The 17648-nt window shown below is 37.2% G+C and overlaps 1 pseudogene; it reads left to right on the top strand.

The window, feature by feature from the left end:
* Positions 1–5699: 5699 nt before the first annotated feature.
* LOC149170894 (uncharacterized) lies at positions 5700–6443 on the top strand (annotated as a pseudogene).
* The last annotated feature ends 11205 nt before the right edge of the window (positions 6444–17648 follow it).

Raw genomic sequence — 17648 nt, 5'->3', positions numbered from 1 at the left:
AGTGTTCATATGCAAGCTGAGGTTCACCTGAAAGACGTAAGGAAAGAAATGATTACTTACATTCTGTAGTAAAATTTTGTCCTGGTCCCAAAAACTAATGAAATAAAAATTCTTTGGTTAGTAACAAAATTTGTGGATAATGGGCCTATTACTCCTTTACTAATTAAGTTATCTGTGTTGTGAAAAATATAAAAATAAATTTAAAAAGATATGTGGAATCTGGCCACTTACTTTTCCCCCTAATTAAGATATGTGAGACATGTAATTACAAAGAAAAGATAATGTAATAACTCTACTAATAGTGATTAGTAAAGAACTTAGGCAATTAGAACTAACAAGAAGAAATTATAGGGGTGAAGGAAATTCACGAAATGCTACCAATCACCTAGGAAAAGAAAATTACAATGGTTTTTTGTGCTCTTTGTAAACTGCGTGAACTCTTCTCTGCACACACTCATTTGTGAATTTTTCTAAACAAAGTTTGTAGATTTGATGAAAAAGAGTGAACAATAAAACTTATTAGTCGAAAATAGGTCCATAAGGTCCTGCAAAAATTCTAGAGAGATGATGAATGCACGAAGAAGTGATAATGGAGAGACGAGGTCCTGCAAAAACAACTATTATATTAGAGTAAAGAAATGAGTGGATTCACCAAATCTGTAGTGGTGTATTCGTTGGTATTGCGTACCAAAAGAAACCTTCTTAACGGTTGGTTTCTCTCTACAAAGAAATCACAGATAGTTGGTTTATGTTAGTGGACAAGCATAAGTAAAAAAACACTATAAATTGTTAAGACAATGCATATCCAAAAAGAAACTAAAAACTAAGAAACAAACACATAGATAATGCTTGATGAAGAAAGCAAGTCAACGAAGTAATGGAGGAGCTCCCTTCATTGACTGTTGAAAGTAGAAGATGAATACAAAAGATGGATGTTAAACACTTGGATAGAATTATTTGAGAAATGGTGTTGAAAATGTTGAATAAGGAGGTTACTTTCCTCACTCTCTTTGCAATATTTTCCTCTTTCTCAAAGAATAAGCAAGTCTCTCTTAATGGTGAAATCTTCTTCACACTAGAATGTTGGATTGTTAAGACACAATTTGGCCAAGACAACAATGCTCTACCTCTTATTCAATAATGGAATGCACGATTGCTTGGGCTAAATTTTGCTAGCATAACATTTCCTTACTTTTGGTCTTCCAATGATATGTTTATATAGAATTTTGAATCCCTTCCCTCTCTTCATCCATTAATCAGAAAATGACTTATGAGTAGGACAAGAGGATCCCTTGGGGGCTACATACCTCTAGGGAGAATTGAAATATATTGTCCCTAAGTGGAACATGTCAAAGAATCCCCTCTTCTAAGTTTGTGAAGTGGTCCTAGACTGTTGCTTCAAACTTTTGGTTGACTGCAATATTATGAAAGGAAAATTTGCACGGTCGCTAATTCCTTCCTTTCACTAGGCCACGGGGATGAATTTTATACTCGAGATGTTTGGAGAATTTTTTATTTTTATACTTCATGAAATTTTCAGCTGGAAATTCTTCACATATACAATCTGCTAAAGGATTTTGGGCATCATTTATATTGTACAAATGTGTGTACGATTTTTCCATGTTAATAGATAGTTATGCTCCGTTTACTTTTTAATTTAACTAAAAAAATTATAAAATTAAGTTACACACACACACACACACACACATATAGATATAGATATAGATATAGATATAGATATAGATATATATCTATATGTATGTATATGAATATGTATATGTATATGTATATGTATACGTATACGTATACATATACATATACATATTGAAATGAGTTACTATTAATTGGGTATTTGATATCAATAGGCCATAGTATTCCTCCATGGTATGATAAAAAAGTTATTAAGAGGTTAAGAAACACCATGGTAAACTAGAAAGAAAGAAAGATTTAACATTATTTTGTTTTCGTTACATGTTTTTTGGCCCTAAGTTCCTAGAGGAAAGAACTAGTTAATGTCCTTTGATTATACATAAGACCTCTACTAGGAAAACACCTAGTTATAGCCATCAATATGCGTTCTTAGAGGGGCTTTATTTAAATGGTGGTGGTCGTGTTCACATGGGAGGCTTCAATTTCTAAGAATAGTATACAAATTTTGTTTTGATAACTTCATGGTATTCCATCTCCACAACTAGCCTCATGTTTATTTTGACTCCTCATTTTTATTTGTATCTATCAACACACCCTTGGTATCTATGACCTAACCCTATGGCTATCATTTTTCGATGACGAGGGGAAAAGGTGGGAATTGACCAAGATGAAAAAAGGATGGGTTGGGTCATCCACCTCTAGAGTGCAAAAGAATCCATGACCTATACAAATATTTACCATAGAAAAACTCATGGATTGGGGCCATCCAAGTCTAGAGTGCAAAAGAAGCCTACAAATATTTACCATATCACAACTCCCTCAGAAATGCAATAAGAAATTGACAATGCCAAAGAGGAAACTTATATTGAATGTAGTTTCATTTTCCAGTGAAGAAGTTCTTGCGCAGACTAGGAAATGCATACCAGATATGTGAATTAAAAGGATGAGAAATACTATGTATACGCTACGGATATTTATTTCGAAACGAAAACTATTATGGGCCAAGTGGAAATATAGGAGGAGCAACATGAAATTCTTCTTTGTCGTGAGCATTAACGAATTTAGAGTATAAATTTAGAGAAAGACAAGCGTCTACATGTATCTACTAAGGTTGACTCCCCCTTTAAATGATTACTTATATTTCCAATTTACTTCTAAGTCAATTTATGAATATGGTTGAAAAATTGAATTTCTTTTTGAACATTTCTCTATATATTAGAAATTTTAAATTGTGGAAGTCAAACATAAATATATTAAAATATAACCATGTAGCAACTTCTTTTACAATTACATTTTAAGTTAATATGATCATTTTTACACTTTAACTTCTCTAGTTTTCTTAATTGCAAGGCAGCCTATCATCTTCATTTTCTAAATTTTATTAAATAATAACAAATTATTATGATATAAACTAATACGATAAATACCTACAAATTTGAAATATATGCATACATATTTATGTATTGGGCCATACACTTTTACCGAATTACCCTTTTCATTATTGTTATCATGGTTGTTACATGTATTCACGATACATGAGTGTTATATAAATTTATGTCTGAATTGCTATGTTTTTTATAAAACATATACTACGAATGGAAAATGGACGGTTATAACTTTTTAAAAGTTAATAGTTGAAGCATATAGCATATCCCCCTCTCAGGACGATCAACCAGAATGTAGCTTTACTTTGTTTCTCTCCACTGGCAACGTGTGACATGATCCAACATCATCCTCTTGTCCTAGCCATGGAAACATGTGAGCAGAATGATAAGCATCTCAATAACGTTTGCCATTTGAAGGGTTTAATAGAAACGAGTATTACATCTGCGGCAGCCATGACGATCAGGTCTTTTGGCTTTGCTTTAGCTGTAATATTACTACTCGTGGTGCTGGGCGCACAGAACACAGACTTAGTCTCGTGGGTGTACCACGGAAAATATACCAAGCGGAAGTCCTTTTTTTGATACGCTCGGAAACCTGTTTGTAAATCTGGAGCAAAACACGCCCTTCATCGGTTACGACTTCAAGTTGTCGAGTGCAGGCTCACCCACTGCCTACCTGGAAGCAATATGCAATGAGCCACTCTCTCAGTCCGATTGCATCGCTTGTTGGCAGAAGGCATGTGGGACATTTGCGGCAACGATATCGGTGCTCTATGCTCTAGTTCAACTCACTGAGTCTTTCATCCACTATGACCAGTACAGCTTATACTACAGTCGTTTCTTTCCAGTCAGATCATAGAAGTCAGATCACCTTAATAGATGAGCAACGTTGATCGACTTGCTTAACCAACAATTTTGAAGCCATGTTCTGAAATCTTTGAGTACAAGTAAAAGCAATTTAATTGGTTTTTGGTTGTTGTTGGGAAATTCTCCTTTCAGGGCTTGCAAATTAGGGTTTGAAGATTTAATTTGATCTCAACTTATACTCTCTTAAATTGAAGTTTTTCTTACTACATTTTCCATAGATCCACATAATCAAGTTATGAGGGAAGCTGACGCTCCCAGCTGCGAGTATTTTCATGCATATGCTATGATCTTGCTCCAATCATATGAAATTTTTAAATAACACGACACCGGAATCTATTCAATTTTATCACAAGATCAGTTCTTACATTGTGCAGGTTATTTATCAAATGCTTTATTAGTACCATGATGACATAGGTATCATGGTTATCTTTCTCTGTTTGTCCTTGAAATTGGTCATCAAATATCAGGTAATCTTAACAGTAACTCTTAATATATAATAGGTTTGTTTCTGTTGCAATGTTAATGGTTACTGGTTGGTCGTGGTTCCCCATGAACCTCCAAGACGGGTTGGGTGCATAAATGTTTGAACATGTTTCATAGCCGAATCTCAGATCATATATGTGTCTAGCTTGAGGGAGAACTTCAGTACCAGATATGACAATAGCCTTTTCCTCCATAGAATATAATGATTGGAAGAAGAGGGGGAATTGTCCTAATGAATTTTCCAGATGTGATCGCACTACTACAAAGAAGTGGTATTTAAGACAAAATGTTGTCTTAAAATTATCATTTTCTCTCCATTTTTATTGACTCAAGTTTTATTTTATATTAAATTATTATTTCGAGACGTTTTAATTATTTTAAATTAAAAATTTGCTGTCGCACCCTTATCGCACCCTTTTGAAAGCTTCTTGACTTAATCTGGTTATGACTGTAAGTCCTTGGGTCTGAATGGTCTAGGTTTTACTCGAGTGTTTTTGGGTTTCCCTTATAGCTCGCATTGCAGGGCAGAGCATCCGGAGGGGCAAATACGAGGCTGATTAGAACTTTGAATATCCATTCCTTCTCACCCATATACACAACACAGGGCGGGTCATCATCACCATTATTCACGACAACGCTCACGACAACATGCACGTCTGGCATGCTAATGGTGGCAACATCACAGGCGGCCTTGGATGCAGCAGCCCAGAGCTACCACAACAAGAGGAAGCTCGGCATAGAACCACCCTTGAACACTCTGCAGTGTAACCATGAGTGTGCCCACAGGGATGCCATGACCAACAAAAACTCGAAGCTCCCGAAGGCCATTAATATCCTGGTGGGCGACCACGTGAGCCTCCACAACTTCATCCAGACACCATGTAAGGCGGAAAAGCTCGACGAGGGCACTCTCAGCATCGAGCATGCCGTGTACTCTAATTTTCACCCCACTGTCCTCACCTGCAACTCCATTTTCGGCGACCTACACCGAGCAGGTCATAACAATAATGTTGTTTTTATTTATAAATTTATCAAAGAAGCTGGTGTTTTCCAGAGTCTCATTACATATAACATAATTCTAAGCCCGAATTATGAGAGGCTGGATATGGAAGCCTCGTTCAATATGCTGAAAGCCATGTACGAGGTTCAGATGACATCAAGTACTGCGACTTTTAATCATTTAATGAATACCCATTTTAGGCTCTACAAGAAAGAGGAGGTGATGAGGACCTTTTGGTAAATGTTAGAGAAATTCCATGGGGTGGATCCTCGTACATATGCTATTACTAGTCAGGTTTTGTGAAGGGGGAAGCAATGCAGCAAGCGGAGGAGTTGTACTTTGAGATGAGGATATCGAGTTCAAACTTCAGCGAGCTACTTTTTTGTGATTTGATTTGGGTATTTTTCAAGGCATAAGAGGTTCAAAAGGCATTGGATGTGTTTTCCTTTATTCCGAAGAAGTTCGAACTGGCTATCATGTTGTATAATGTGACGATCGATGGGTTCTGGAAGGTTGATCAGATGCAAGAGGACTTAGAGTATTTCGATAAGATGGGAGAGAGGAATATAAGCCCTAATGGTGCCTCATATGAATTTTTGATGAGTGGGTATGTGCAAAATGGTGAATTGCAGGAAGTCGAGAGGCTTTCTGGATCAATGGTGGCGAAGGGATGCATGCCATATGCTGTGGTATATCACATTGGACAAGTACTTCAAAGAGGGAATGATTGCAGATTGAGAGGTTGCTTGACGAGATGGTTGCAGAATCATGTGATCCTGATGAGGTCACATATGTAATGCTAGTAGACTAGAATTTGAAATTGATTAAACTAGAATTTGAAATTGATTAAACTGGAAGAAGCCTCGAGGATTTTTAGCAGAATGATTGAAGATGGATTTAAACTAGATTTTTTTATTTACAATAAATGGTTTCGGGTTTTATGAAGAGAAGGCAAATTGGAGGAAGCTAAGAAGCTCGACCAAGCTATGGTGGAAGGAGGTCAAAAGGCTAATGTTGTGATGATCCAACACCTCTCTTCCAGCCTCATTGTCGTTTAGATCTCCTAGTAATTGCCAATCAATCTCCACACCTTGTTTTTACACCATGTTGAAAATTGACCTTAACGCTCGGTCAGCATGCTTATTTGATGATGATGGGCATCCTTCCAATAAGAACTAGTTTTCAAGTCATTTCTTATCGGACGAGGTGTCGAGAATGTTCATGTTATTGGAGGTAACAAAATCTCACTTGAGGAATTTGCTAGCTAGCATGTACCATTGCAGCTATTCAGTTATATTCTAGATTTGCACTATTGAAATAAGATTGCAGCTATTCAGTTATATTCTAGATTTGCACTATTGAAATAAGAATCTATTTTTAAGAATCTGTTTTTAAGGTATTTCCAATTGGATAGAATTTTTAAAAATAACTTGATTTCTCAGTTCTTGAAAAACTCAAATAACTTTCCAATGATTCCATTCTCTTAGAGATCCAACTTAGCTTTACTACCATTACAGAATTTATCATTTTCCCAATAAATTTCTCGTGATATGTTCAATTATTGTAATTTGATGATGCATCATGTTGGAGGTCTAGAAATCGAATCACGGACAGTAGGAAGTCCTAACAATCTCAAAGGTAGTGTTGATGTATCTATAGGAAATGCAAATGGAGGACATTTGAATGCTCAATTCCATATTGCAAGGACCCACGAAAAATGGGAACATAGGGTATTGAAATATGCTAGAAAAGCGATCCTCGTACTTCGTTTAAATAGTCTTCATATGGATTTTCATTATTTTTATTGATCTATACTTCGTTTAAATAGTCTTGAGATGGATTCTCATTATTTTTTATTGATCTATTTGCAGATTGGAAGAAAAAATCCCAAATGTATAGTGAAGTTTGAAAGGAAGATTGAAGAGCTTATAAGTAGTATGAATTGAAGAAAAGTGAATTCCACAAGGCCTGGATGTCGCTTAATAACTGCAAATGTCAAAATGAAAAAATCATGGTTGAACTCGATAACATGTCATTTCATGTCGAATGTAGGTGAAACAATTGATTTTTCTTCCTTATTATTGATAATACAACAAATTGGAATTAACTGATGTAAAAATTTTTCTTCCTTATTATTGATAATACAACAAATTGGAATTAACTGATGTAAAAAATTCCATATTACAAATCAAGTTGTATAAGGCCAAAATTCTTAGTTATTGGAGCTTCAAGGCACATACTAATGAAAGAAAAATTAGACTTCATCAACTCATGACTTCAAGGCTAAAATTAAGGTAAGATAACTATTCTATAATATTAGCATACAAATTTAAGTTAAGTATATTGCACCTCATGAGATATTATATAAATAATCCTGTCAAATACTTGGTAGAAAATACTAAAGGGAGATTATGATAACTTTTGGAAGAGGCACATAAATGTGCTAAAGGAAATTGCTAGGATGACACTTGTTTTGTAATCTATTAGTAAGTGTGATAAATATTTTGTTTTTGAGAAAATGGTTGTTCATATTGTTATGAAACTAGCTCATAAAAGGATAGAAAATATAGATGAACGCCTTAGAAATATTAACAATAATGGGATTCTATGGGGCACAATAATAACAATATGGGTACTACATGGCCACAACAATATAATAAGTGGATTGTACTAATAACAATAAGGGGTTACACTAGTAGTATAGGGACCCAACATGCCCCTCTCCTTCAAAAAGTGTTGTCCTCAATGCTTGAGTAGCTCTTGATGCTTCTGTAAAAAATTCTTGTCCTCCCAGGTGGAACCTTTAGCGAGCAAGTTCTTCCAATTGATCAGATACTTTGAAGTTGATCGATTTCTAATTTGGCGGGTTCTTGTTTCTGTGAATGCTCCAAGTTCCATTATGATTTTTCATTGCTTGTAAAGTTCTGGCAATATTGTTTGAACTGGGATCTTCTACAAGCTTTGAATCAGTGGCCACACTTCTTCTTCCTTTTTCCATTCATCCCTTGCTTCATGTATCCAATCTAGTTAGATAATAGAAATAACACAAAACAATGCTTCCACATCGTCATCCTTTCTTGAGAGTGCATCTACAACAACATTTTGCTTCCCTTTTTTGTAGATGATTTCAAAGTCACAACCCAACATATTTGTGACCCATTCTTTTTGTTCTTTTAAAGATAATCTGTTCTAAAAAGTATTTCATACTATCATGATCCATTTTTACCTTGAAGTGTCTTCCCATTAGGTAAGGGCGCCATTTCTTAAGTGCATGTGTTGTAAATCTAACCCAAGAATAACAAGATAGAAATGCTTCTTTATTGATATCAAACCCTTAAGGTAGGGCAACACCATACATTCACTCCGTAAGGAAGGAGAACACTCCACAAGCCATATTCCTGTTCATACAATAATCCTTCACTATCTTCCTTGACATGGAGTCTCTAGCTTCTATATAGGCCTCATACATACAATACCATGGGTCATTACCATGGTTCCCCCATACCATCAACTAATACCATGGGCCCCTTACATTATTATTAACTACTTGTGGTCCCTTACATGATATGGGTTAACCACCTTATTTATTACTATGGCCCATCCCATTATTACATTATTACCTTGGGTACCTCCCTCGGTACCCCATATTATCCCCCCTAGGTATATAACATTCCACCCCCCTTAGCATGTTTCGTCCCCAAAACATGGGAAGAACACAAATAATAATATTTACTCCAAAGAGTAGTCCAATGGTACCATGCACGTGCATCTAGCCATCCAAGAGAAAGGTGAACCCTCGATCTCGCTAGTGCCTCGCTCGCTTGAGATGGAAGTTGACCATGGCAACTCTTCTGTGTGGATGTGTAGTAGGTGTATCTTCTCTCCTCGCTATCTGTCATATGGGAGTTGTTTTCCTTGTGGCTAATTGGTTGCCATCTTGTTGGTTGTTTTCTTGCGGGGTGATGTGGGTGATGATTTGTTGAAGTTTTAACTCACGGTGTCTTTTTTTTTAATTCACCCTGCTGTGGTGTCCGTTGTGGTGTCTTCTTTTCCAATATGACTTCAACCACTAAGCCCCTCTGATGTATCAGCACCTGTAACCTTTTCTGCCTCAGCCTCTGTTTGTGTTTGATTGTCTATCATCACTGGCTCATCATCTAATATGTCAGACCCTGGAACATCTTCTTCTTCAGCCTCCTTGGACTCTACCTGTTTATTAATGGAAATATTCTGTAATGTAATTTTCTTCTTTTTATACCAAAGCTTCAGGAATTTCTTCTGCACATTAATATTGATAGTACCCGTAGATTCCCTCCAAGGATATCCCAAAACAACATCCATATTATCCATCTCTGAAGTATAAAAATCACCATGCAACACATACTTATCCATAGAAAGCTTCAAATCCTTATAAATTTGAACATCCTCATCATCAACCTGTGTATTTCAATTTGTTTTGCTGGAACTTGCAGTTTGTTTGCCAAATTAACATTGATGAATTTATGCTTGCAACTAGGATTTATAGAAACAATGATTTTCTCCTTCTGAATCAATCCATGAACCTGCAATAAGGAGATACCAGTAGAAAATAACCCTTTAGGTTCCTTGGTTTCCTTCTTTCCTGTATGAGGGATAATATGGATCTCTCATTATTACCACCCCCCTTATTTACCATCCAAGAAAGTGCTCTGGTACCACTTGTTATAGCTCTGATACCACTTGTTATATATATAACTCAAAAATATATGAGAATAGAAATAAACCCAAGAATAATAAGATTGAAATAGATAGAAATGATTCTCTTTATTTATCAAACCCTTAAGGTAGGGCAATACCATACATTCACTCCTTAAGGAAAGAGAACACTCCATAAGCCATATGCTTGTTCATACAATAATCCTTGACTATCTTCCATGTGGAGTCTCTAGCCTTTATATAGGCCTCATACATACAATACCATGGGTCATTACCATGGTTCCCTCATACCATCAACTAATACCATGGGCCCATTACATTATTATTAACTACTTGTGGTCCCTTACATGATATGGGTTAACCACCCTATTTATTACTATGGCCCATCCCATTATTACATTATTACCTTGGGTACCTCTCTTGGTACCCCATATTATCCCCCCTAGGTATATAACATTCCACCCCCCTAAGCATGTTTCATCCCTGAAACATGGGAAGAACACAAATAATAAGATCTACTCAAAAGAGTAGTCCACTGGTACCATGAATGTGCATCTAGCCATCCAAGAGAAAGGTGAACCCTCCATCTCGTTGGTGCCTCGCTTGCTTGAGATGGAAGTTGACCGTGGTAGCTCTTCTATGTTGATGTTAGTAGGTGGATCTTCGCTCCTTGCTATCCATCATACAGGGGTTGTTGTCCTTGTGGCTAAGTGGTTGCTATCTTGGTGGTTGTTTTCTTGCAGGGTGATGTGGGTGATGATATTTTGAAGTTTTAACTCACGGTGTCTTTTTCTTTAATTCTTCAAGTTTATAAAGATTTGAAGCTTTCTATGGATAAGTATGTGTTGCATTGTGACTTTTATACTTCATATATGGATAACATGGATGTTGTTTTGAGATATCCTTGGATGGAATCTGTGGGTACGATCAATATTAATATGCAAAAGAAATTCGTGAAGCTCTGGTATAAAAAGAAGAAAATTACATTACAGGATATTTCCATCAATAAACAGGTAGAGTCCACAGAGGTTGCGCAGAAGATGGTCCAGGGACTGACATATCAGATGATGAGCAGTTGATGGTCGACAATCAAACATAAACAGAGGCTGAAGCCGAAAAGGTAACAGGTGCTGACACATCTGGTGAGGGTTCAGTGGTTGAAGTCATAATGGAAAAGAAGACACCACAACGGGCACCACAGTAGGGTGAATTAAAGAAAAAGACACCGTGGGTTAAAACTTCAACATATCATCACCCCGCAAGACAACAACCAACAAGATGGCAACAAATTAGCCACAAGGACAACAACCCCCGTATGACGGATAGCGAGGAGTGACGATCCACCTAATACACACAGAAGAGCTGCCACGGTCAACTTCCATCTCAAGCGAGTGAGGCACCAGCGAGATCGAGGGTTCACCTTTCTCTTGGATGGCTAGATGCACGTTCATGGTACCAGTGGACTACTCTTTTGAGTAGATCTTATTATTTGTGTTCTTCCCATCTTGCGGGGATGAAACATGCTAAGGCGGGTGGAATGTTATATACCTAGGGGGGATAATATGGGGTACCAAGGGAGGTACCCAAGGTAATAATGTAATAATGGGATGGGCCATAGTAATAAATAAGGTGGTTAACCCATATCATGTAAGGGACCACAAGTAGTTAGTAATAAGGTAATGGGCCCATGGTATTAGTTGATGGTATGAGGAAATCATGGTAATGACCCATGGTATTGTATGTATGAGGCCTATATAGAGGCTAGAGACTCCATGTCAATAGAGTGAAGGATTATTGTATGAACAGACCTATGGTTTGTGGAGTGTTCTCCTTCCTTAAGGAGTGATTGTATGGTGTTGCCCTACCTTAAGGGTTTGATATCAATAAAGAAGCATTTCTATCTATTTCTCTCTTATTGTTTCTGGGTTTATTTCCATTATCATATATCTTTGGGTTAGATCTATAACAAGTGGTATCAGAGTTATAACAAGTGGTATCAAAGCTGTTTTTTTTCAACCGATGCCTATACTTGATACCAGATACCAATTATATTTTATTGCTCTTGTTATTTCTATGGGGTAAGAAATAACAAGAGCTATACTTGATACCAATTATATTTTTCAGATGTTGTACTAGGACATCTAGATCTGCGCCGCAAAATCGCTGCCCTGAAAATTGTCTGCAACCCCACTGATTTTTAGATCAACGATATTTCCTTCATCCGGACTCTAATTCAACCATTTTTTTTTTTTTAAATCGGCTATTTTTTCACCAATAATCCAGATCTGCAATTATATTTAGTAGATCTTGCACCAAAACGTATAGATTTGATCTGCAAACTCGCCGCCCCCGAAATCTTGCAGAAAATAAAAAAAAATCTCCACTTTTGCTCTTGTTATTGCTCTTGGTATTTTATTGTATGAACAGGCATATGGCTTGTGGAGTGTACTCCTTCCTTAAGGAGTGAATGTATGGTGTTGCCCTACCTTAAGGGTTTGATCAATAAAGAGAATCATTTCTATCTATTTCAGATTTGCGCTGTCACTCTCCCGCCGTCATCCAAAATTTCTGAAAAAAGAGCTGATTTTAAATCAGCAATATCTCCCTCATCCGGACTTCGATTTGACTGATTTTTTTAATGAAATTAGGTGTTTTTTCACAAAGATTCAAGATCTACAATTAGATCTTGCAGACCTTGCACCAAGACATCCAAATCTGCGCCGCAAACTCGCTGCCCTGAAAAATTGTCTGCAACCCCACTGATTTTTAGATCAGCGATATCTCCTTCATCCAGACTCCGATTCAACCGATTTTTTTTTGAAATCAGCTATTTTTTCACAAAGAATACAGATCTATAATGAGATTTTGCAGATCTTGCACCAAAATTTACAAATCTGATCTGCAAACTCGCCGCCCCCGAAATCCTGCAAAAATTTAAAAAAAATTCTCCACTTTTGCGCCCAAGAAAGTGCTCCGATACCACTTGTTGTAGCTCTGATACCACTTGTTGTAGATCTGATATGAAAATATAAGATAATGAAAATAAACCCAAGAAATAACAAGATCTGAATATAGATAATATGGGGTAAGGAGACTATACTTGTTGTAGCTTTGATACCCTTGGTACCCCATTTTATCCCCGCTAGGTATATAGATTTGATCTGCAACTCGCCGCCCCTGAAACCCTGCAAAAATAAAAAAAAAATCTCCACTTTTGTGCGCAAGAAAGTGCTCTGATACCACTTGTTGTAGATCTAACCCAAAGATATTATACGAGAATAGAAATAAACCCAAGAATAACAAGATCAAATATAGATAAATGTTTCTTTATTAATCAAACCCTTAAGGTAGGGCAACACCATACATTCACTCCTTAAGGAAGGAGAACACTCCACAAACCATATGCCTGTTTATACAATAATCCTTGACTATATTCCTTGACATGGAGTCTCTAGCCTCTATATAGGCCTCATACATATAATACCATGGGTCATTACCATGGTTAACTCATACCATCAAACTAATACCATGGGCCCATTACATTATTATTAACTACTTGTGGTCCCTTACATGATATAGGTTAACCACCTTATTTATTACTATGGCCCATCCCATTATTACATTATTATCTTGGGTACCTCCCTTGGTACCCCATATTATCCCCCTAGGTATATAACATTCCACCCCCCTAAGCATGTTTCGTCCCCGAAACATGGGAAGAACAAAAATAATAAGATCTACTCAAAAGAGTAGTCCATTGGTACCATGAACGTGCATCTAACCATCCAAGAGAAAGGTGAGCCCTCGATCTCGCTGGTGCCTCGCTCGCTTGAGATGGAAGTTGACCGTGGCAGCTCTTCTGTGTGTAGTAGGTGGATCGTCGCTCCTCGCTATCCGTCATACGGGGGTTGTTGTCCTTATGGCTAATTGGTTGCCATCTTGTTGGTTGTTGTCTTGTGGGGTGATGTGGGCGATGATATGTTGAAGTTTTAACCCACGGTGTCTTTTTCTTTAATTCACCCTGCTGTGGTGCCCATTGTGGTGTCTTCTTTTCCAACATGACTTCAACCACTGAACCTTCATTAGATGTGTCAGCACCTGTTACCTTTTCAGCTTCAGCCTCTGTTTGTGTTTGATTGTCGACCATCAACTGCTCATCATCTGATATGTCATTCCCTGGAACATCTTCTGTGTCAACCTCCGTGGACTCTACTTGTTTATTGATGGAAATATCCTGTAATGTAATTTTCTTCTTTTTATACCAGAGATTTGGGAATTTCTTCTGCACATTAATATTTATAGTACCCACTGATTCCATCCATGGGTATCCCAAAACAACATCCATATTATCTGTCTCTGAAGCATAAAGATCACCATGCAACACATACTTATCCATATAAATCTTCAAATCCTTATACACTTGAACATTCTCATTATCAATTTGTGCAGTTTCAATGTGTTATGCTGGAACTTGCAATCTTTTTGCCAAATTAACACTTATAAGATGTTGCTTGCAACTAGGATTTATAGACACAACGATTTTCTCCATCTGAATCAATCCATGAACTTGCAACAAAGATATACTGGTAGGAAATAACCCCATATGTTTCTCCTTATCTTGTTTTCTAGAATGAGACCATCTGTCTAAAAGGAAATTTTCAAATGCTTCATCAGGCAGGTTGTAACACTTCGTTTGGTTAAGTAATCCCCACCATGTGGCCGCCTCATCTCTAAAATCCGCCACTGCCCACCATTTCCATATGTTTTTCCGTACCCACTTCTTTTGTTTTATGTATTCTTCAATAGTAGGACCACTATCTTTTCCTGTAAAATAAAGAACCTTGCTAGAGGCCATGAAGAGAGTTTTGAAAAAAAATCACTTACTTGGCGAAAATTTGAAATTGTCACAGTTTAGTCAATATTACTCATAATCCTTATTATGACCTGTTTTTGGAAATGGAGCAATCATTCTGCATCTGCCCATGTGGTAGAAATCCTGATCTAGGCACTAGAATTCCAGATCTGCGCTGCAACTCTCCTACCGTCACCAAAATTTCTGCAAAAAGAGCTGATTTTAAATCAGCGATATCTCCCTCATCCGGACTCCGATTCGACTGATGTTTTTTTGAAATTAGGTATATTTTCACAAAGATTCCAAATCTACAATTAGATTTTGCATATCTTGCACCATGATGTCCAGATTTGCGCCGTAAATGCGCTGCCCTGAAAAATTGTCTGCAACCCCACTGATTTTGAGATCAACGATATTTCCTTCATCCGGACTCTAATTCAACCAATTTTTTTTGAAATCGACTATTTTTTCACAAAAAATACAGATTTGCAGTTAGATTTTGCAGATCTTGCACCAAAATGTATAGATCTGATCTGCAACTCGCTGCCCTTGAAACCCTGCAAAAAAAAAAAAAAAAACTCCACTTTTGTGCCCAAGAAAGTGCTCTGATACCACTTGTTGTAGCTCTAACCCAGAAATATATGATAATGCAAATATACTCCGATACAATAAGAGAGAAATTTACCACCCCCTTATTACCATATAAAGACTTCCAGATCTGCGCTGCAAATGCGCTGCCCTGAAAAATTGTCTGCAACCCCACTGATTTCTAGATTAGCGATATCTCCTTCATCCGACTCCGATTCAACCAATTTTTTTTTTGAAATCAGCTATTTTTTCACAAAGAATACAGATTTGCAATTAGATTTTTTAGATCTTGCACCAAAATGTATAGATCTAATCTGCAGCTCGCCGCCCCTGAAACCCTGCAAAAATAAAAAAAAATCTCCACTTTTGTGCCCAAGAAAGTGCTCTGATACCACTTGTTGTAGCTCTAACCAATAAATATATGATAATTAAAATATACCCAGAAACAATAAGAGAGAAATTTACCACCCCTCTGATACCCCATATTATCCCCCCTTGGTTTCCATTACCTTCGATCTCGCTGGTGCCTCGCTCACTTGAGATGGAAGTTGACCGTGGCAGCTCTCCTGTGTTGATGTCTAGAAGGTGGATCGTCGCTCCTCGCTATCCGTCATACGGGGGTTGTTGTCCTTATGACAAATTGGTTGCCATATTGTTGGTTGTTTTCTTGCGGGGTGATGTGGGTGATGATATGTTGAAGTTTTAACCCGGTGCCTTTTTCTTTACTTCACCCTGCTGTGGTGCCTATTGTGGTGTCTTTGCTTCCAATATGACTTCAACCACTGAATCCTCATCAGATGTGTCAGCACCTGTTACCTTTTTAGCTTCAGCCTCTATTTGTGTTTGATTGTCGATCATCATATGCTTATCATCTGATATGTCAGTCCCTGGAACATCTTCTGCATCAACCTCTGTGGACTCTACCTGTTTATTGATGGAAATATCCTGTAACGTAATTTTCTTCTTTTTATACCAGAGCTTCATGAATTTCTTTTGCACATTAATATTGACCGTACCGACAGATTCCATCCCAGGATATCCCAAAACAACATCCATGTTATCCATATCTGAAGTATAAAAGTCACAATGCAACACATACTTATCCATAGAAAGCTTCAAATCTTTATAAACTTGAACATCCTCATTATCAACCTGTATGTTTTCAATGTGTTTTGTTGGAACTTGCAATTTTTTTGCCAAATTAACACTGATAAAATTATGCTTACAACTAGGATTTACGGACACAACGATCTTCTCCTTTTGAATGAATCTATGAACCTGCAATAAGGAGATACCGACAGAAAATAACCCTTTAGGTTCCTTGGTTTCTTTCTTTCCTGTAAAAATAGAATCTTTGCTAGGTTGTGTGTCTGTCTATGTGAGCTTATCCACAAGATTAGCTTTACGGTCAAAGTGGTCCATAAGAGCTTTTGTGAATTTGTCCCAAGTCAAGGGCCTTCGACAACAACATTGATGCCCTTGCCACCATTGCAACCTTTCAATGTCCAAGTACATTGTTCCCACATTCAACTAAGTCTCATCATCCATGATGTAATTCAATCTAAAACATTTCTCCATTTTTGCTATCCATTTGGCTGGATGAGAGCCATCAAATGGATACAAGTCCCTCAAATTCAGATCTAGGCGCGCCATCACAAAAAATTGGCGAAAATTTGAAATGGTCACAATTCCGTCAATATTGCTCAGAATCCCTATTATAACCTGTTTCCAGAAATGTAACAATCATTCTGCATCTTCCCATGTGATAGAAATCTTGATCCAGACACTAGAATTTCAGATCTGTGCTGCAACTCTCCCGCCGTCACCAAAATTTCTGCAAAAGAGAGCTGATTTTAAATCAACGATATCTCCCTCATCCGGACTCTGATTCGACTGATTGTTTTTTTTAATTTGGGTATCTTTTCACAAAGAATCCAGATCTACAATTAGATTTTGTAGATATTGCACCAGGACATCCATATCTGCGCCGCAAACTCGCTGCCCTGAAAACTTTTCTGCAACCCCACTGATCTTTAGATCAGCGATATCTCCTTCATCTGGACTCCGATTCAACCGATTTTTTTTTTGAAATCGGATTTTTTTCACAAAGAATACAGATCAACAATTA

The sequence above is a fragment of the Pinus tabuliformis genome, chromosome 4_2, assembly GCF_031772625.1.
Source record: "Pinus tabuliformis cultivar Carrire ecotype Pingquan chromosome 4_2, CPIR1, whole genome shotgun sequence".
In the NCBI taxonomy this organism is placed as follows: domain Eukaryota; kingdom Viridiplantae; phylum Streptophyta; class Pinopsida; order Pinales; family Pinaceae; genus Pinus; species Pinus tabuliformis.
The sequence above is the reverse complement of the archived record's forward strand: the minus strand, read 5'-3'. Positions and strand labels throughout refer to the sequence as shown.